Source organism: Bos taurus, chromosome 2 (genome assembly GCF_002263795.3).
Source record: "Bos taurus isolate L1 Dominette 01449 registration number 42190680 breed Hereford chromosome 2, ARS-UCD2.0, whole genome shotgun sequence".
Lineage (NCBI taxonomy): Eukaryota > Metazoa > Chordata > Mammalia > Artiodactyla > Bovidae > Bos > Bos taurus.
This window is the reverse complement of record NC_037329.1, coordinates 3,076,382-3,097,925: the sequence shown is the minus strand read 5'-3', so window position 1 is coordinate 3,097,925 and position 21,544 is coordinate 3,076,382.

Here is a 21,544-nt window from a genome sequence, read left to right as displayed (position 1 = left end):
ACGTCCACCGAGTCAGTGATGCCATCCAGCCATCTCATCCTCTGGCATCCCCTTCTCCTCCTGCCCCCAATCCCTCCCAGCATCAGAGTCTTCCAATGAGTTAACTCTTCGCATGAAGTGGCCAAAGTACTGCAGTTTCAGCTTTAGCATCATTTCTTCTAAAGAAATCCCAGGGCTGATCTCCTTCAGAATGGACTGGTTGGATCTCCTTGCAGTCCAGGGGACTCTCAATAGTCTTCTCCAACACCACAGTTCAAAAGCATCAATTCTTCGGTGCTCAGCCTTCTTCACAGTCCAATTCTCACATCCATACATGACCACAGGAAAAACCATAGCCTTGACTAGACGGACCTTTGTTGGCAAAGTAATGTCTCTGCTTTTGAATATGCTGTCTAGGTTGGACATAATTTTCCTTCCAAGGAGTAAGCATCTTTTAATTTCATGGCTGGAGTCACCATCTGCAGTGATTTTGGAGCCCCCAAAAATAAAGTCTGACACTATTTCCACTGTTTCCCCATCTATTTCCCATGAAGTGATGGGACCAGATGCCATGATCTTCGTTTTCTGAATGTTGAACTTTAAGCCAACTTTTTCACTCTCCACTTTCACTTTCATCAAGAGGCTTTTTAGTTCCTCTTCACTTTCTGCCATAAGGGTGTTGTCATCTGCGTATCTGAGGTTATTGATATTTCTCCTGGCAATCTTGATTCCAGCTTGTGTTTCTTCCAGTCCAGCATTTCTCATGATGTACTCTGCATATAAGTTAAATAAGCAGGGTGACAGTATACAGCCTTGAAGGACTCCGTTTCCTATTTGGAACCAGTCTGTTGTTCCATGTCCAGTTCTAACTGTTGCTTCCTGACCTGCATACAGATTTCTCAAGAGGCAGGTCAGGTGGTCTGGTATTCCCATCTCTTTCAGAATTTCCCACAGTTGACATTACAGACACCCAAATTAAACTTCTAGAGTTTAAAACTACAATGTTTGAAGTAAAAAAAAAAAAAAAATACACTGATGAGATTAATAGCATTAAATATGGTGGGGAGAAAAGAATGTAAACATTAAGGAAAATGCTGGAATATGCAAAAGGAGACATAGAAACACAATTAAAGAATAAAAAAGGTATCAGTGATTGAGAGTTAGCTTCAAGCAGCCTAGTGCATGCTGGCTGTCATGTCTGACTCCTTGAGACCCCATAGACAGTAACAGGCTCCTGTCTCCATGGAGTTTTCCAGGCAAGAATACTGGAGCATTTCCACTTACTTCTCCAAGGAATCTTCCCAACCCAGGGGTTGAAACTGCATCTCTTGCATCTCCTGCATTGGCAGGTGGGTTCTTTATCAGTTGAGCCACCAGGGAAGACTTCAAGTAGCCTCACATACATGTAATTGGAATCCCTGAAGAGAGATGGTATGTGACAGATAAGTACTGAGGGAGAAAACAGAGATGGTCAGACAGTCAGACTCAATTATGTGCTGGGATTTCCCAGGTGGCGCTAGCGAAAAAGAATCTGCTTGCCAGTGCAACAGATGCAAGAGACCCAGATTTGATCCCTGGGTTGAGAAGATGCCCTGGAGAAGGAAACGGCAACCCACTCCAGTATTCTTGCCTAGGAAATCCCATGGACAGAGGAGCCTGGTGGGCTACAGTCCATGGGGTCACAAAGAGTCGGACACGACTGATCACTTTTCAGCAGAAGCAACTATGTGCTGCTTATAAGAATGGTTGGTGGAAATAAGTGACAAGGAAAAATATGGGAAAAGATATCCTATGATGATATCAAATGAGAGAAATCACGAGTGGCTTCACTCACTTTGTATTCAGATTTTTCACTGGGCTTTCATGCAAACTTAAGTACTTAAGTACTGGTCCAGTTTCATGCTTCAAGTCCTGCCCAGACTGAGATCTGCTCAAAAAACTCACCCCTAGGCCTGGGTCTCTTCCCTATTCCCTTTGTCCTGTCTGACTACCTTTATACCTGCTCTTTGCCAAACTCAGCTGTAGTTGCCCCTACCATTACTCCTGCAGGTCCACATGAGTTTAAAACACCCCATCCTGAGGTTATCAGAACGAACTTTGACATCTTACCCCATGCTGGGACTTCCACATTCCCTATCTGGTCTTGCTACCACCTCCCATTCATGATAGACCTCCATGCCAGAGTTTCATCTGCTCCATCACATCCTGTTCACACTTCTCTGCCATTTTGTGGCTAAGCTCTATAGCTATGTTGACCCTGGGCTCTGCTGCTTTGCAAGTTTTAAGTACACCCAGTCTCTGACCTAACGCTGACCCCTGCCACCTCTTGGTGTTCGTAACTTTTGTTCATTTCTGAGTCCTGGGACCTGCTGACTGTCGTTGGGCCATTCTTATCTCCTTAAGTCACCAGGTGTGCGTCAACACAGTCACATACCAAGTGGGGCCCTGTTGCCATCTAGTCAAACAAAAGACGGTAAAAATCCCCATTCTCAGAATAGTTTTCATATTGAACTCTGACAGAAGAAGAGATAATTTATTATGGCTACTGCCCCAGGGCTTGTAAAAATATTCTCTCCACGGGTGTCTTCTTGCCACTGTGGGTTTCTGAGATGTGTGCAGGCAGAAGAGATAGTAAGTCCCCAGGGGAAACATTTATCAAAAGAGAAATATCCATATTGAAGGAAACTGCAGGAATCTGGCTCCCTTGTGTGGGAGACAATTAGCATATAAACATAGGGTCCCAGATGGCAGCAATTCATCCCACTGAGTAGCACAGGCCAAATGCTACAGGTGAGGACTAGAGGTCTGCACAGAGAGCTAGCCAGGCTCAGACCCGCATGAGGACAAGAGTGCACGGGATACATGGACTGATGGTGGATAATGGCCAAGATTTGCCACATCTGGGAATTGCCCATCCCCTACATGCCATCCCAAGGGGTTTGTGTGCAGACAGCTGATTAGGCTGTGTTGTGCAGGGAAGATGTTTTCTCTCCCCAGAACTAGGGTTTTGATGCTGGTAGATATAAATAGAACAGGTTCTGGTGCTGGCTATGCATCAGAGTTACCTGGGAGCTTGTTAAATATATAGATCCTGAGAATCAGAATCTTCAGGGATGAGGCCAAGGAAGCTTCATCTTTCACTTCTCCTGTGGGGAAAGAGCAAATCAGCCAAGATGGTGGTGGTCAGGCTCTCTTGCCCCATGCCCTCTCTCTCTTGCCCCATGTTTTGTAAAAAATGATGATGTGGCCGCTGAGATCACCTATAGCACTGTCCATGCACATCACGAGCTATCCACTTGGCCACGAGCTACTTTTGTTCTGTAAGCATATATAAACTCCACCTGAAAAAGCCCTGGAGGCTGTGCTGGGGCTATGTTGTGGCTGTGTTATGGCAGTGAGCCTGCATTATGGCTGTGTCCACTGGATCGACCACTAGAGGAGAGAGTACAGTGTGCCTGCTGCTGCTACAGCTACTGCACTAGCCCAGAGAAAATAAACATGTGTGCAGCTCCTAAGGCTCCTAGAGTTTTCTTCCAGCTTCCCTGCTCACACTCAGTTCAGTGAACAGTGAGAGACAGCAAGACAATTGCCGTAGTAAATAAGACAACTCCCCACCTGCAATAACCACCAACCTGGCAGAGATTAGAGTCGGGAGCCACTGGACTGAAGTTATTTAAGCCAAATTCATTTTCTCCACCTGGTCCAGCTAGGGTAAGGTATAGCTCTAATAATACAATATTTGATCATTTTCCTTCCGTTTTCAGGTCATAAAGACAAGTGTCTACCCAGAGCAATAACATAGCTGAGTTGAAGAAATGGTTCCACTCATTATTATCAGTATCTAAGTTATTTTTGCCTCATGTTTTCCCTGATAAGTGTCCTTTGGGCTCAGAGACAAGGCCCTGAGCTTACAAAACTTGGACAGACGCAGCCCAGAGTATTAGTGAGCAGTTTCCTCTGGAATATCTTAGTTATCACATGCAATGGCATTATGAAGACAAGAGTCCATTGGTGTTTAAAAAATCCAGATGCCAGAAGCAGGTAGAAGAAAACAGCAGCGTGCATGAGAATTGATTAATTTACCCACCATCTGCTCATCTGTCTGTCCATACATCCATTGACACATTACCTCACTCAGCCTCCAGTTCAATCATGTAAGGAGTCAACCAACGTGGATTGCTACAATGTGCTCAGTAGTGAGGAGCACAGTTAAATACACCTGGTCTGTGCCCTCAGGGAACAATCTCCTCCAGGAATGGTGAGTGACAGGCACACCATACTCCCACATACCCTTAACCATGCAGACATGCATTCTTTCCCAAAGAATTCATATGCAGCCTCAGGATCCTTCAAAGCAGAGCAGTGAGAAGCATCTGTCAATTGTTGTAGCTGAAAGGCAAAATAGAATTGTTTCCTCACAAAAACGGTGTATAAATTCGAACCCCAAACAATAAAGTAAATGGCAACGGGATCATACTTATAAATAATTACCTTAAACGTAAATGGGTTGAATGCCCCAACCAAAAGACAAAGACTGGCCGAATGGATACAAAAACAAGACCACTACATATGCTGTCTACAAGAGACCCACCTCAAAACAGGGGACACATACAGACTGAAAGTGGAGGGCTGGAAAAAGATTTTCCATGCAAATAGGGACCAAAAGAAAGCAGGAATAGCAATACTCATATCAGATAAAATAGACTTTAAAACAAAGGCTGTGAAAAGAGACAAAGGAGGTCACTACATAATGATCAAAGGATCAATCCAAGAAGAAGATATAACAATTATAAATATATATGCACCCAACATGGGAACATCACAATATGTAAGACAAATGTTAACAAGTATGAAAGGAGAAACTAACAATAACACAATAATAGTGGGAGACTTTAATACCCCACTCACACCTATGGATAGATCAACTAAACAGAAAATTAACAAGGAAACACAAACTTTAAATGATACAATAGACCAGTTATATCTAATTGATATCTATAGGACATTTCATCCCAAAACAATGAATTTCACCTCTTTCTCAAGCGCACATGGAACCTTCTCCAGGATAGATCACATCCTAGGCCATAAATCTAGTATTGGTAAATTAAAAAAAATTGAAGTCATTTCAAGCATCTTTTCTGACCACAATGCAGTAAGATTAGATCTCAATTACAGGAGAAAAAATATTAAAAATTCCAACATATGGAGGCTGAACAACACGCTGCTGAATAACCAACAATCACAGAAGAAATCAAAAAAGAAATCAAAATTTGCATAGAAACGAGTGAAAATGAAAACACAACAACCCAAAACCTGTGGGACACGGTAAAAGCAGTCCTAAGGGGAAAGTTCATAGCAATACAAGCATACCTAAAGAAACAAGAAAAAAGTCAAATAAATAACCTAACCCTACACCTAAATCAACTAGAAAAGGAAGAAATGAAGAACCCCAGGATTAGTAAAAGGAAAGAAATCTTAAAAATTAGAGCAGAAATAAGTGCAAAAGAAACAAAAGAGACCATAGCAAAAATCAACAAAGCCAAAAGCTGGTTCTTTGAAAGGACAAATAAAATTGACAAACCATTAGCCAGACTCATCAAGAAACAAAGGGAGAAAAATCAAATCAATAAAATTAGAAATGAAAATGGAGAGATCACAACAGACAACACAGAAAAATAAAGGATCATAAGAGACTACTATCAATAATTATATGCCAATAAAATGGACAACGTGAAAGAAATGGACAAATTCTTAGAAAAGTACAACTTTCCAAAACTGAACCAGAAGAAATAGAAAATGTTAACAGATCCATCCGAAGCATGGAAATCAAAACTGTAATCAAAACTCTTCCAGCAAACAAAAGCCCAGGTCCAGACGGCTTCACAGCTGAATTCTACCAAAAATTTAGAGAAGAGCTGACACCTATCCTACTCAAACTCTTCCAGAAAATTGCAGAGAAAGGTAAACTTCCAAACTCATTCTATGAGGCCACCATCACTCTAATACCAAAACCTGACAAAGATGCCACAGAAAAAGAAAACTACAGGCCAATATCACTGATGAACATAGATGCAAAAATTCTTAACAAAATTCTAGCAATCAGAATCCAACAACACATTAAAAAGATCATACACCATGACCAAGTGGGCTTTATCCCAGGGATGCAAGGATTCTTCAATATCCGCAAATCAATCAATGTAATACACCACATTAACAAATTGAAAAATAAAAACCATATGATTATATCAATAGATGCAGAGAAAGCCTTTGACAAAATGCAACATCCATTTATGATAAAAACTCTCCAGAAAGCAGGAATATAAGGAACATACCTCAACATAATAAAAGCTATATAAGACAAACCCACAGCAAACATTATCCTCAATGGTGAAAAATTGAAAGCATTTCCTCTAAAGTCAGGAACAAGACAAGGGTGCCCACTTTCACCATTACTATTCAACATAGTTTTGGAAGTTTTGGCCACAGCAATCAGAGCAGAAAAAGAAATAAAAAGAATCCAAATTTGAAAAGAAGAAGTAAAACTCTCATTGTTTGCAGATGACATGATCCTCTACATAGAAAACCCTAAAGATTCCACCAGAAAGTTACTAGAACTAATCAATGAATATAGTAAAGTTGCAGGATATACAATCAACACACAGAAATCCCTTGCATTCCTATACACTAATAATAAGAAAACAGAAAGAGAAATTAAGGAAACAATTTTATTCACCATTGCAACGGAATGAATAAAATACTTAGGAATATATCTACCTAAAGAAACTAAAGACCTATATATAGAAAACTATAAAACACTGGTGAAAGAAATCAAAGAGGACACTAATGGATGGAGAAATATACCATGTTCATGGATTGGAAGAATCAATATAGTGAAAATGAGTATACTACGGAAAGCAATTTATAGAGTCAATGCAATCCCTATCAAGCTACCAACGGTATTCTTCACAGAGCTAGAACAAATAATTTCAAAATTTGTATGGAAATACAAAAAACCTCGAATAGCCAAAGCAATCTTGAGAAAGAAGAATGGAAGTGGAGGAATCAACCTGCCTGACTTCAGGCTCTACTACAAAGCCACAGTCATCAAGACAGTATGGTACTGGCACAAAGACAGAAATATAGATCAATGGAACAAAATAGAAAGCCCAGAGATAAATCCACGCACATATGGACACCTTATCTTTGACAAAGGAAGCAAGAATATACAATGGATTAAAGACAATCTCTTTAACAAGTGGTGCTGGGAAAACTGGTCAACCACTTGTAAAAGAATGAAACTAGAGCACTTTCTAACACCATACACAAAAATAAACTCAAAATGGATTAAAGATCTAAATGTAAGACCAGAAACTATAAAGCTCCTAGAGGAGAACATAGGCAAAACACTCTCCGATATACATCACAGCAGGATCCTCTATGACCCACCTCACAGAATATTGGAAATAAAAGCAAAAATAAACAAATGGGACCTAATTAAACTTAAAAATTTCTGCACAACAAAGGAAACTATAAGCAAGGTGAAAAGACAGCCTTCAGAATGGGATAAAATAATAGCAAATGAAGCAACTGACAAACAACAAATCTCAAAAGTATACAAGCAACTCCTACAGCTCAACTCCAGAAAAATAAGTGACCCAATCAAAAAATGGGCCAAAGAACTAAATAGACATTTCTCCAAAGAAGACATACAGATGGATAACAAACACATAAAAAGATGCTCAACACCACTCATTATCAGAGAAATGCAAATCAAAACCGCTATGAGGTACCATTTAATGCCAGTCAGAATGGCTGTGATCCAAAAGTCTACAAGCAATAAATGCTGGAGAGGGTGTGGATAAAAGGGAACCCTCTTACACTGTTGGTGGGAATGAAAACTAGAACAGCCACTATGGAGAACAGTGTGGAGATTCCTTAAAAAACTGGAAATAGAACTGCCTTATGATTCAGCAATCCCACTGCTAGGCATATACACTGAGGAAACCAGAATTGAAAGAGACACGTGTACCCCAATGTTCATCACAGCACAGTTTATAATAGCCAGGACATGGAAGCAACCTAGATGTCCATCAGCAGATGAATGGATAAGAAAGCAGTGGTACATATACACAGTGGAGTATTACTCAGCCATTAAAAAGAATACATTTGAATCACTTCTAATGAGGTGGATGAAACTGGAGCCTATTATACAGAGTGAAGTAAGCCAGAAAGAAAAACACCAATACAGTATACTAACGCATATATATGGAATTTAGAAAGATGGTAACAATAACCCTGTATACAAGACAGCAAAAGAGACACTGATGTATAGAACAATCTTTTGGACTCTGTGGGAGAGGGAGAGGGAGATGGTGGGATGATTTAGGAGAATGGCATTGAAGTACGTATAATATCATATATGAAACAAGTTGCCAGTCCAGGTTCGATGCACGATACTGGATGCTTGGGGCTGGTGCACTGGGACAACCCAGAGGGATGGTATTGGGAGGGAGCAGGGAGGAGGGTTCAGGATGGGGAACACATGTATACCTGTGGTGGATTCATTTTGATATTTGGCAAAACCAATACAATATTGTAAAGTTTAAAAATAAAAAAAAAAAGAATAAACCTTAATTTACATGAAACTGAAAAAAAAAATTGTTTCCTATACTTATTTCAGAAGAGGAAAGAGGGGGAAATTAACATTATTGGACACTGTACCCATTAGATGCACAATATCTCTTTTAATTCTCAAAAATCCCTTAATCATTCATACAAATACCCCATTTAACTAAAGAAAGTGAGATTGGAGAGGCATTGCTATTTAGCCAGAACTGGGACTGAATTTGGGTTTGATCTCAGGTGTGTCTGGAGCCAGAGTATGTTGGTCCCCTTTATCAGGCCATGCTGTCCCCAGTGCATGCCCAAAGTTGACCAGATGGAGCTGGGTGAGGGGGTGACAGCAGGCTGTCACACCAATGTGGGCTTGCAGGTAGGAGGGTCTGGATTGCTGTGTCTGGAATGAGACAGTCAGGCTGAAGTGATGCTCAGGTGGATGTGGAGAGCCTCTTGCTCTGTTGCCCCAGGTGCTGGAGCAGGAGCCTCTCTCCTGGAGGAAAGAATCACAGCATAAGATAGGGGAAAATATTTAAAAAAAAAAAAAACAGATGATAGTTAAGGGGGAACTTTGGACCAGAGAAGAAGTTCCACTAAAATGAAGTTCATATGTGGATACAAGTAACTAGAAACACTGAGCAGTGATGTAGGCAAATATCTTTCTAGTACAAATAATATATGGCCTAGTTTCTGAAGTTTCTGAATTTTTTATGCTACTACATTAAAGCATTGGCCAAGGCATACATGAGGCCTTAGCGCACAGGACTAAAGTAGTAGTATGGTGAACATGGGCATCATCTTGACGGGAAGGTGCAGGAAAGCATGGCCTCTGGCAGGGGCTTCCTCACAGCCACATGCTGGGCTGGTAACAGATGGCACTCCCAGGAGCCTGGTGATATTTTTCACTTTCCATGTGAATAATCTGGCCATGAGGAGGAACAGCTGGTCTGGGCTAGGTGGTAACTTCACTTTTTCTTTCTTTTACTCCAAGATTTAGAGTTTGCTGGAAAGTTAGAGATGCCTCAGTTGACTGCATTTTATAAACAGTGCACTATTGTGCCTCCCAATTCTCCAGAAGCAAAAGCAATGGTAGTAAGTTCACCACATGGGCTCATGACTCCTTTCCATTGTCACAGGGGCCTGATACATTTGGAAAACACAGAATTGTATATTCATAGCACTTTTCCCTTTGGTTAAAGTCCAATTGAACAAGTAGTCAGTTTCCATTTTGCCCCAATATTTTTAGATAGATTCCCTACTATGACTCAAACATGCTTTTTAATACTAAAAAGCAGAGACATTACTTTGCTGACAAAGGTGCATAGTCAAACTATGGGTTTCCCAGTAGTCATGTATGGATATGAGAGTTGGACTGTAAAGAAAGCTGAGTGCTGAAGAACTGATGCTTTTGAGTTCTGGTGTTAGAGAAGACTCCTGAGAGTCCCTTGGACTATAAGGAGATCAAACCAGTCAATCCTAAAGTAAATCAGTCCTGAATATTCTTTGGAAGGACTGACGCTTAAGCTGAACCTCCAATACTGTGGCCACCTGATGCAAGGAACTGACCCATTGGAAAAGACCCTGATGCTGGGAAAGATTGAAGGTGGGAGGAGAAGGAGATGACAGAGGGTGAGATGGTTGGATGGCATTAGTGACTCAATGGACATGAGTTTGAGCAAGCTCCAGGAGTTGGTGATGGACAGGAAAGTCTGGGATGCTGCAGTACTTGGGGTTGCAAAGAGTTGGACAGGACTGAGTGACTGAACTGAACTGATCACTCAAACAAAAAACCAAATGGACAGCAATAAGGAAGAAAATGAGTCCAGTCATCTCTCCTTAGAAAGGAAGACTTTATCCAAACATAGCTTTCAAGTTTTGGAGAAAAGTGTGCTTTGTGGAGGCAGAACAATTATTTAGTCTTTGCCATTGCTGTTCAGGCTTCCAGGTGGCATTAGTGGTAAAGAACCCCCCTGTCAATGCAGGAGACATAAGAGATGTGGGTTTGATCTCTTGGTTGGGAAGATCTCCTGGAGGAGAGCGTGGCAACCCACTCCAGTATTCTTGCCTGGAGAATCCCATGGACAGAGGAGCCTGGTGTGCTACAGTCTCTAAGGTCCCAAAGAATCGGACACAACTTAGGCAACTTAGCACACGGCACACACACCCCTGTTCAGGCCCCTTCACCACTTGATCTTCATGTTTCCTACTTGTTGGAAAGCCGCTTCATTACTCCAAGTCTAGGCTTAGAAGCAATAAAAGTGTTGCACAGTCCCAGGCCTGAGGGGTGTCTGTTAGAACTTTAGAGACTTAAGATTGCATCTTGTGGGCCAGACCCTTGGGAAGGATGTGTGGTCATAACAACACAGACTGTCAGGGAACTGTTGTGTGCACATGGTTAGGGATAAAAATTTGGGTGGGTATCCTGGTGACCACAGAGTAGAAAAGGCTGAAGTGATAAAAAGTTTTCTAGCCCAAACCAAAGGTATTTATATAGGCCCTGCCCTCTAATAGGTGAATACTTAATAGGCATAAATACATGGGTAATATATGAGCAAATGGATATATTTATTTTTATATTTCTCACCTCTTGCCTTCTCTAGGCACATTTCGTTCTCCCTGTTTGGTTTTGGGTGGAAAGTCAGAAGCTGTGGGTTTGAGTTTTGGTAACCCTTTTGGAACAAAAACAGTTTTCAGAAAGCTATTCCTATAAATTGATTCCGTGGAAACCTTCTTTATCTGAGTTCAGTTTTTTCAAATGTGTCTAGGAGCCTCATGATACATGATTCTTTGCAAAAGAAAAAAAAAAATCAAAATCAGCTTGAAACACATACATTGAAGTTCTCCACCCGCCACCCCACACCCCACCCCCGTTATCTTTACACAGTCAGAAAGTTAGCATCCTTGTCTCAAGAATTTCCATCTCAGAGGGAGGAGCCAAGATGGCGGAGGAGTAGGACGGGGAGAACACTTTCTCCCCCACAAATTCATCAAAAGAGCATTTAAACGTCGAGTAAATTCCACAAAACAACTTCTGAATGCCGGCAGAGGACATCAGGCACCCAGAAAAGCAACCCAACTCTTCGAAAGGAGGTAGGAAAAAATATTAAAAACAAACAAAAAAAAGAGACAAAAGAGGGAGGGACGGAGTTCCGTCCCGGGAAGGGAATCTTAAAAAGAGAGAAGTTTCCAAACATCAGGAAACCTTCTCACTGCCGAATCTGTGCCGAGCTTTGGAAGCACAGAGGGCAACATAACAGGGAGAAAAAAAAAAATAAACAATTTAAAACTCGCAGATTGCAAGCCCTACGGTAACTCCCCCAGCAGAGAAGCAGCGCAGACGCCTGCATCCGCCATTAGCAAACCGGGGCTGGGCAGGGAGGCGTGGCGTGGGCTGCATCTCTGAGAGTAAGAATCTGGCCTGAATACCCTGAGCGCTATCTGAGCGAAATAATTTGGGCTGGCAAACCAGACTGTGGGATACCTACCACACGAAAAGCCAGCCCTAACCTAAGACCGCCAGGCCCGCGCACGGAACAAAGGACTGAACAGAGATAGCCGGCTGCAGACCTTCCCCCTCCGGTGACAGGCAGCCAGAGCCGGAAGGGGGCAATTGCAGCCCCAGAGAGACATTATCTATAAAATTGTAAGCAGGCTTCTTTGCTAACTAAAACTTCTTGGGGGTCTGGATGGTCAACATCTGCCTGAGAAGGTGCGCCGGTTTTACATCCAGATAACCGAGTGGCGGGGAGGCGATAAGTCGCAGCATTGGCACTCGCCTGGGAAGAGCAAATTGGCGCTCGGACCTGGGAAGAGCACAAAACGCAGGCCCAACTGAGTCTGCGCCTCTGAGGACTACCTGAGTGCCTGAACCTGAGCGGCTTGGACCTGGGAGGTGCATGCAGCCCAGGGCCAGCCTCGGATTGTTCCCGGCGGAACAACCTAGAGTCCGAGCAGTGTGGACAGGGAGCCTACACGCGCCGTGAGCGGGGGCAGACCCAGGGTGGCTGAGGCACTGCGAGCCCACGCCAGTGTTATTTGTTTGCAGCATCCCTCCCTCCCTCCGCACAGCGCGACTGAACAAGTAAGCCTAAAAAAAAAAAAAAAAGTGTCCTCCACCGTGCCCTTTGAGTCAGGGCGGAAACCAGATACTGAAGAGACTAGCAAACAGAAGAAGATATAACAGAGGGAAACGCCTTGGAAGTTACAGGCAATAGATCAAAACCCTGTGGTTACTACGGACTACATAGGAAGGGGCCTATAGATCTTGAGAAATATAAATCTGACCAAGGAACTAGCCAAAAATGAACTGAACCCACAACACCCACAAAAAAAAACAACAAAAAAGTCCTAGATATATTTTTATTATTTTTACGATCATTCTTTCTTTTTTTTAATTAAAAAAAAAATTTTTTTAAGTCCTCTATTGTTCCTTTAATTTTCACTTTTATAACCTATTACTTTGCAAAAAAAAAAAAAAGACCCTATTTTTTTCTTCTTCAGCAAATTTCGTATATATATATTTTATAATTTTTTGACCTTGTTTTTTTTGTTTGTTTGTTTTTGTTTTTTTCTTCTTTTCTTTAACATTGTATTTTTGAAATTCCAAACTCTACTCTAGATTTTTAATTTTCACTTTTTGATATATGTTATCAATTTTGTACCTATAGTTTTTTTGTTTTTTGTTTTTTATATAATTTCTGTGACTTTTTTTTTTTTCTTCTTCTCTGTTTCTTTCTCTTCTTCTTTTATATAACATTGTATATCTGAAATTCCAAACTTTACTCTAGATTTTTAATTTATGCTTTTTGGTATTTGATATCAATTTTGTACGTGTATTTTCTTTATAATTTTTGTGACATTGTTCGTATTTGTTTGTTTGTTTTCTCTCTGTATTTTTCTTCTTCTTCTTCTTTTTTTTTTTAACATTGTATTTTTGAAATTCCAAACTCTACTCTAGATTTTTAATTTTTGCTTTCTGGTATTAGTTATCAATTTTGTACCTGTACTTTCTTTATAATTTTCGCGACCTTGTTTGTTTTTGTTTGTTCATTTTTTCTCTCTTTCTTTTCCTTCTTCTTTTCTTTAACATCGTATTTTTGAAATTCCAAACTCTACTCTAGATTTTTAATTTTCGCTTTCTGGTATTAGTTATCAATTTTGTACCTGTACTTTCTTTATAATTTTCGCGACCTTGTTTGTTTTTGTTTGTTTGTTCTTTCTCTCTTTCTTTTCCTTCTTCTTTTCTTTAACATCGTATTTTTGAAATTCCAAACTCTACTCTAGATTTTTAATTTTTGCTTTTATGTATTTGTTACCAATTTTGTACCTTTAAGGACCCAATCTTCAGGACCCATTTTTCACTAGGGAGTGAGATTACTGGCTTGACTGCTCTCTCTCCCTTTGGACCCTCCTTTTTCTCCACCAGGTCGCCTGTGTCTCCTCCCTAACCCCTCCCTACTCTACCCAACTCTGTGAATTTCTGTGTGTTCCAGACGGTGGAGAACACTTAGGGAACTGATTACTGGCTGGATCTGTCTCCCTCCTTTTCATTCCCCCCTTTTATCCTTCTGGCCACCTCTGTTACCTTCCTCCTTCTTCTCTTCTCTGTATAACCCCGTGAACATCTCTGAGTGGTCCAGTTGTGGAGTGCACATAAGGAAGTGACTACTGGCTAGCCCACTCTCTCCACTATTGATTCACCTCATCTCATTTGGGTCACCTCTAACTCCCTCCTCCCTCTTCTCTTCTCCATGTAACCCTGTGAACCTCTCTGAGTGACCCTCACTGTAGAGAAACTTATCATCTTTAATGTAGATGTTTTATCAATGGTGCTGTATAGAAGGAGAAGTTTTGAAACTACTGTAAAAATAAGACCGATAATCGGAAGCAGGAGACTTAAGTCCAAACCCTGACTCCAGGGAACTCCTGACTCCAAGGAACATTCATTCACAGGAGCTCATCAAATGCCTCCATACCGACACTGAAACCAAGCACCACACAAGGGCCAATAAGTTCCAGGGCAAGACATACCAAGCAAATTCTCCAGCAACAAAGGAACACAGCCCTGAGCTTCAAGATACAGGCTGCCCAAAGTCACCCCAAAACTATAGACATCTCATAACTCATTACTGGACATTTCATTGCACTCCAGAGAGAAGAAATACAGCTCCACCCACCAGAACACCGACACAAGCTTCCCTAACCAGGAAACCTTGACAAGCCACCTGTACAAACCCACACACAGTGAGGAAACGCCATAATAAAGAGAACTCCACAAACTGCCAGAATACAGAAAGGACACCCGAAACTCAGCAATTTAAACAAGACGAAGAGACAGAGGAATACTCAGCAGATAAAGGAACAGGATAAATGCCCACCAAACCAAACAAAAGAGGAAGAGATAGGGAATCTACCTGATAAAGAATTCCGAATAATGATAGTGAAATTGATCCAAAATCTTGAAACTAAAATGGAATCACAGATAAATAGCCTGGAGACAAGGATTGAGAAGATGCAAGAAAGGTTTAACAAGGACCTAGAAGAAATAAAAAAGAGTCAATATATAATGAATAATGCAATAAGTGAAATTAAAAACACTCTGGAGGCAACAAATAGTAGAATAACAGAGGCAGAAGACAGGATTAGTGAATTAGAAGATAGAATGGTAGAAATAAGTGAATCAGAGAGGATAAAAGAAAAACGAATTAAAAGAAATGAGGACAATCTCAGAGACCTCCAGGACAATATTAAACGCTACAACATTCGAATCATAGGGGTTCCAGAAGAAGAAGACAAAAAGAAAGACCATGAGAAAATACTTGAGGAGATAATAGTGGAAAACTTCCCTAAAATGGGGAAGGAAATAATCACCCAAGTCCAAGAAACCCAGAGAGTACCAAACAGGATAAACCCAAGGAGAAACACCCCAAGACACATATTAATCAAATTAACAAAGATCAAACACAAAGAACAAATATTAAAAGCAGCAAGGGAAAAACAACAAATAACACACAAGGGAATTCCCATAAGGATAACAGCTGATCTTTCAATAGAAACTCTTCAAGCCAGGAGGGAATGGCAAGACATACTTAAAATGATGAAAGAAAATAGCCTACAGCCCAGATTATTGTACCCAGCAAGGATCTCATTCAAGTATGAAGGAGAAATCAAAAGCTTTTCAGACAAGCAAAAGCTGAGAGAATTCTGCACCACCAAACCAGCTCTCCAACAAATACTAAAGGATATTCTCTAGACAGGAAACACAAAAACGGTGTATAAACTCGAACCCAAAACAATAAAGTAAATGGCAACGGGAACATACTTATCAGTAATTACCTTAAATGTAAATGGGTTGAATGCCCCAACCAAAAGACAAAGACTGGCTGAATGGATACAAAAACAAGACCCCTACATATGTTGTCTACAAGAGACCCACCTCAAAACAGGGGACACATACAGACTGAAAGTGAAGGGCTGGAAAAAGATTTTCCATGCAAATAGGGACCAAAAGAAAGCAGGAGTAGCAATACTCATATCAGATAAAATAGACTTTAAAACAAAGGCTGTGAAAAGAGACAAAGGAGGTCACTACATAATGATCAAAGGATCAATCCAAGAAGAAGATATAACAATTATAAATATATATGCACCCAACACGGGAGCACCACAGTACGTAAGACAAATGCTAACAAGTATGAAAGGAGAAATTAACAATAACACAATAATAGTGGGAGACTTTAATACCCCACTCACACCTATGGATAGATCAACTAAACAGAAAATTAACAAGGAAACACAAACTTTAAACGATACAATAGACCAGTTAGACCTAATTGATATCTATAGGTCATTTCATCCCAAAACAATGAATTTCACCTTTTTCTCAAGCGCACATGGAACCTTCTCCAGGATAGATCACATCCTGGGCCATAAAGCTAGCCTTGGTAAATTCAAAAAGATAGAAATCATTCCAAGCATTTTTTCTGACCACAATGCAGTAAGATTAGATCTCAATTACAGGAGAAAAACTATTAAAAATTCCAACATATGGAGGCTGAACAACACGCTGCTGAATAACCAACAAATCACAGAAGAAATCAAAAAAGAAATCAAAATTTGCATAGAAACGAATGAAAATGAAAACACAACAACCCAAAACCTGTGGGACACAGTAAAAGCAGTCCTAAGGGGAAAGTTCATAGCAATACAGGCACACCTCAAGAAACAAGAAAAAAGTCAAATAAATAACCTAACTCTACACCTAAAGCAACTAGAAAAAGAAGAAATGAAGAACCCCAGGGTTAGTAGAAGGAAAGAAATCTTAAAAATTAGAGCAGAAATAAGTGCAAAAGAAACAAAAGAGACCATAGCAAAAATCAACAAAACCAAAAGCTGGTTCTTTGAAAGGATAAATAAAATTGACAAACCATTAGCCAGACCCATCAAGAAACAAAGGGAGAAAAATCAAATCAACAAAATTAGAAACGAAAATGGAGAGATCACAACAGACAACACAGAAATACAAAGGATCATAAGAGACTACTATCAACAATTATATGCCAATAAAATGGACAACGTGGAAGAAATGGACAAATTCTTAGAAAAGTACAACTTTCCAAAACTGGACCAGGAAGAAATAGAAAATCTTAACAGACCCATCACAAGCATGGAAATTGAAACTGTAATCAAAAATCTTCCAGCAAACAAAAGCCCAGGTCCAGACGGCTTCACAGCTGAATTCTACCAAAAATTTAGAGAAGAGCTAACACCTATCCTGCTCAAACTCTTCCAGAAAATTGCAGAGGAAGGTAAACTTCCAAACTCATTCTATGAGGCCACCATCACCCTAATACCAAAACCTGACAAAGATCCCACAAAAAAAGAAAACTACAGGCCAATATCACTGATGAACATAGATGCAAAAATCCTTAACAAAATTCTAGCAATCAGAATCCAACAACACATTAAAAAGATCATACACCATGATCAAGTGGGCTTTATCCCAGGGATGCAAGGATTCTTCAATATCCGCAAATCAATCAATGTAATACACCACATTAACAAATTGAAAAATAAAAACCATATGATTATCTCAATAGATGCAGAGAAAGCCTTTGACAAAATTCAACATCCATTTATGATAAAAACTCTCCAGAAAGCAGGAATAGAAGGAACATACCTCAACATAATAAAAGCTATATATGACAAACCCACTGCAAACATTATCCTCAATGGTGAAAAATTGAAAGCATTTCCTCTAAAGTCAGGAACAAGACAAGGGTGCCCACTTTCACCATTACTATTCAACATAGTTTTGGAAGTTTTGGCCACAGCAATCAGAGCAGAAAAAGAAATAAAAGGAATCCAAATTGGAAAAGAAGAAGTAAAACTCTCACTATTTGCAGATGACATGATCCTCTACATAGAAAACCCTAAAGAGTCCACCAGAAAATTACTAGAAATAATCAATGACTACAGTAAAGTTGCAGGATATAAAATCAACACACAGAAATCCCTTGCATTCCTATACACTAATAATGAGAAAACAGAAAGAGAAATTAAGGAAACAATTCCATTTACCATTGCAACAGAAAGAATTAAATACTTAGGAATATATCTACCTAAAGAAACTAAAGACCTATATATAGAAAACTATAAAACACTGGTGAAAGAAATCAAAGAGGACACTAATAGATGGAGAAATATACCATGTTCATGGATTGGAAGAATCAATATAGTGAAAATGAGTATACTACCCAAAGCAATTTATAGATTCAACGCAATCCCTATCAAGCTACCAACAGTATTCTTCACAGAGCTAGAACAAATAATTTCACAATTTGTATGGAAATACAAAAAACCTCGAATAGCCAAAGCGATCTTGAGAAAGAAGAATGGAACTGGAGGAATCAACCTACCTGACTTCAGGCTCTACTACAAAGCCACAGTTATCAAGACAGTATGGTACTGGCACAAAGACAGAAATATTGATCAATGGAATAAAATAGAAAGCCCAGAGATAAATCCACACACATATGGACACCTTATCTTCGACAAAGGAGGCAAGAATATACAATGGATTAAAGACAATCTCTTTAACAAGTGGTGCTGGGAAAACTGGTCAACCACTTGTAAAAGAATGAAACTAGACCACTTTCTAACACCATACACAAAAATAAACTCAAAATGGATTAAAGATCTAAACGTAAGACCAGAAACTATAAAACTCCTAGAGGAGAACATAGGCAAAACACTCTCCGACATACATCACAGCAGGATCCTCTATGACCCACCTCCCAGAATATTGGAAATAAAAGCAAAAATAAACAAATGGGACCTAATTAACCTTAAAAGCTTCTGCACATCAAAGGAAACTATTAGCAAGGTGAAAAGACAGCTTTCAGAATGGGAGAAAATAATAGCAAATGAAGCAACAGACAAACAACTAATCTCAAAAATATACAAGCAACTCCTACAGCTCAACTCCAGAAAAATAAACGACCCAATCAAAAAATGGGCCAAAGAACTAAATAGACATTTCTCCAAAAAAGACATACAGATGGCTAACAAACACATGAAAAGATGCTCAACATCACTCATTATCAGAGAAATGCAAATCAAAACCACTATGAGGTACCATTTCACACCAGTCAGAATGGCTGCGATCCAAAAGTCTACAAATAATAAATGCTGGAGAGGGTGTGGAGAAAAGGGAACCCTCTTACACTGTTGGTGGGAATGCAAACTAGTACAGCCACTATGGAGAACAGTGTGGAGATTCCTTAAAAAACTGGAAATAGAACTGCCTTATGATCCAGCAACCCCACTGCTGGGCATACACACTGAGGAAACCAGAAGGGAAAGAGACACATGTACCCCAATGTTCATCGCAGCACTGTTTATAATAGCCAAGACATGGAAGCAACCTAGATGTCCATCAGCAGATGAATGGATAAGAAAGCAGTGGTACATATACACAATGGAGTATTACTCAGCCATTAAAAAGAATACATTTGAATCAGTTCTAATGAGGTGGATGAAACTGGAGCCTATTATACAGAGTGAAGTAAACCAGAAGGAAAAACATAAATACAGTATTCTAACGCATATATATGGAATTTAGAAAGATGGTAACAATAACCCTGTGTACGAGACAGCAAAAGAGACACTGATGTATAGAACAGTCTTATGGACTCTGTGGGAGAGGGAGAGGGTGGGAAGATTTGGGAGAATGGCAATGAAACATGTAAAATATCATGTAGGAAACGAGTTGCCAGTCCAGGTTCGATGCATGATGCTGGATGCTTGGGGCTGGTGCACTGGGACGGCCCAGAGGGATGGTATGGGGAGGGAGGAGGGAGGAGGGTTCGGGATGGGGAACACATGTATACCTGTGGCGGATTCATTTTGATATTTGGCAAAACTAATACAATTATGTAAAGTTTAAAAATAAAATAAAATTGGAAGAATAAAAAAAAAAAAAAAAAAAAAGAATTTCCATCTCGAATTTTGATTTTCATCCCAGTTGATGCCTGGATCTGTGAAGAGCTCTGAGAACACAAGGCTGAACTCTGAGAATGCCTTGTCAATGCCTGCTGCTGCTTTTTTGGGAGGTCTGTTACTCTGTTAATATTTAAATGGAATTTGTATCCAGGGTTAAAGCTCTTTCAGACTTTCATGTTCTGCCAAAATTAAGTCACAAGAATTAGATTTATCCACCTTCATGAAACATCAAAAAATACAGAAAAAACACATGGAAAAATTACTATCGAGATAGTAGTCAACAAAGTACTGAAGTACAGTGACTCCTGAGAAATAGGGATAAAACAATAACAACTTGAGCCCTAGGGTTGTCCCAGATTACCAGCTGGAGAAGAGGTTTAGAATACAGTACCAAGATGGGGAACCCAGGAGAACCTGCTGGTGGACCTGAATACATTGAGCAGAAGCAGACCTCAAAAGTCAGCAGAAGTGAGTTAATGAGGCAGAGCCCAGGAGGAGAGAGTGCACAGATAGAAGTAGAAATCTTCATGGGGAGTGGTCCAAGATTCAGCTGCCTACTCATCAGTTAGTTCATGCACATGAGGAAACTAATCAAAGTATGGGGATAAGCATCTGAAAAAAATCGTGGAGAAGGGTGCCTGGACCCTGAACAGATTTCAGTATACTGCTTGATCCCAAAAGCCAGAGCAGAAAATCTTATGATTAATAGGGCATCAGTTAGAGTTCTAAGAAGGTTCTTGCTTCAGTAGTGGGAGAATTAGCCTTAGACTTTGTGTGGGTACTAAAAACAAATCATGAAGTGATCAAACTGTATCAATCAACTTAACTGTGTCCCAGAAAGAAAAAAAATCAAGAGTTTTTACAGGAATACAAAAGTATTCAGCACCCAAAAAATCAAAATTTACGTTTGACAGTGAAATGTGAATGTCATGAAAGGCATGAAAAGAAGCAGGAAAACACAGCCCATGAGGAGAATAAGAGATAAAAACTAAAAGGTATAAAGTAAACGACAAGTATTATTGTACAACATGGGGAATATAGGCAATGTTTTTAATAACTATAAATGGAGTATAACCTTTAGAAGTTGTGAGTCACTATATTGTACTCTTTTAACTTATATAAACGTGTACAATAACTTTACTTAATTAAAAAAAATAATTTTAAAAATGGTTACTTGCATTTAAAAGGCCTTTGAAATAGAAAATATGGTTGAGAAGCTTTTTTGGTGGAAAATGTGGACATAAAAAACATACTCACTTTTCTTGAACAAAAATGGACTTAAGGCTCTGGATTTGGGTAAGATGCATTAGACAAATTTCTTTCCATTCTTCCCTTCAAAAACACCTAAAAACACTGAGCATTATAGATCTAACTCTGAAAGATGGAGCAAAGGGGATAGACTGGATAGAAGCCTTAGGAATTAGAACTGAGAAGTGATATGGTGCTA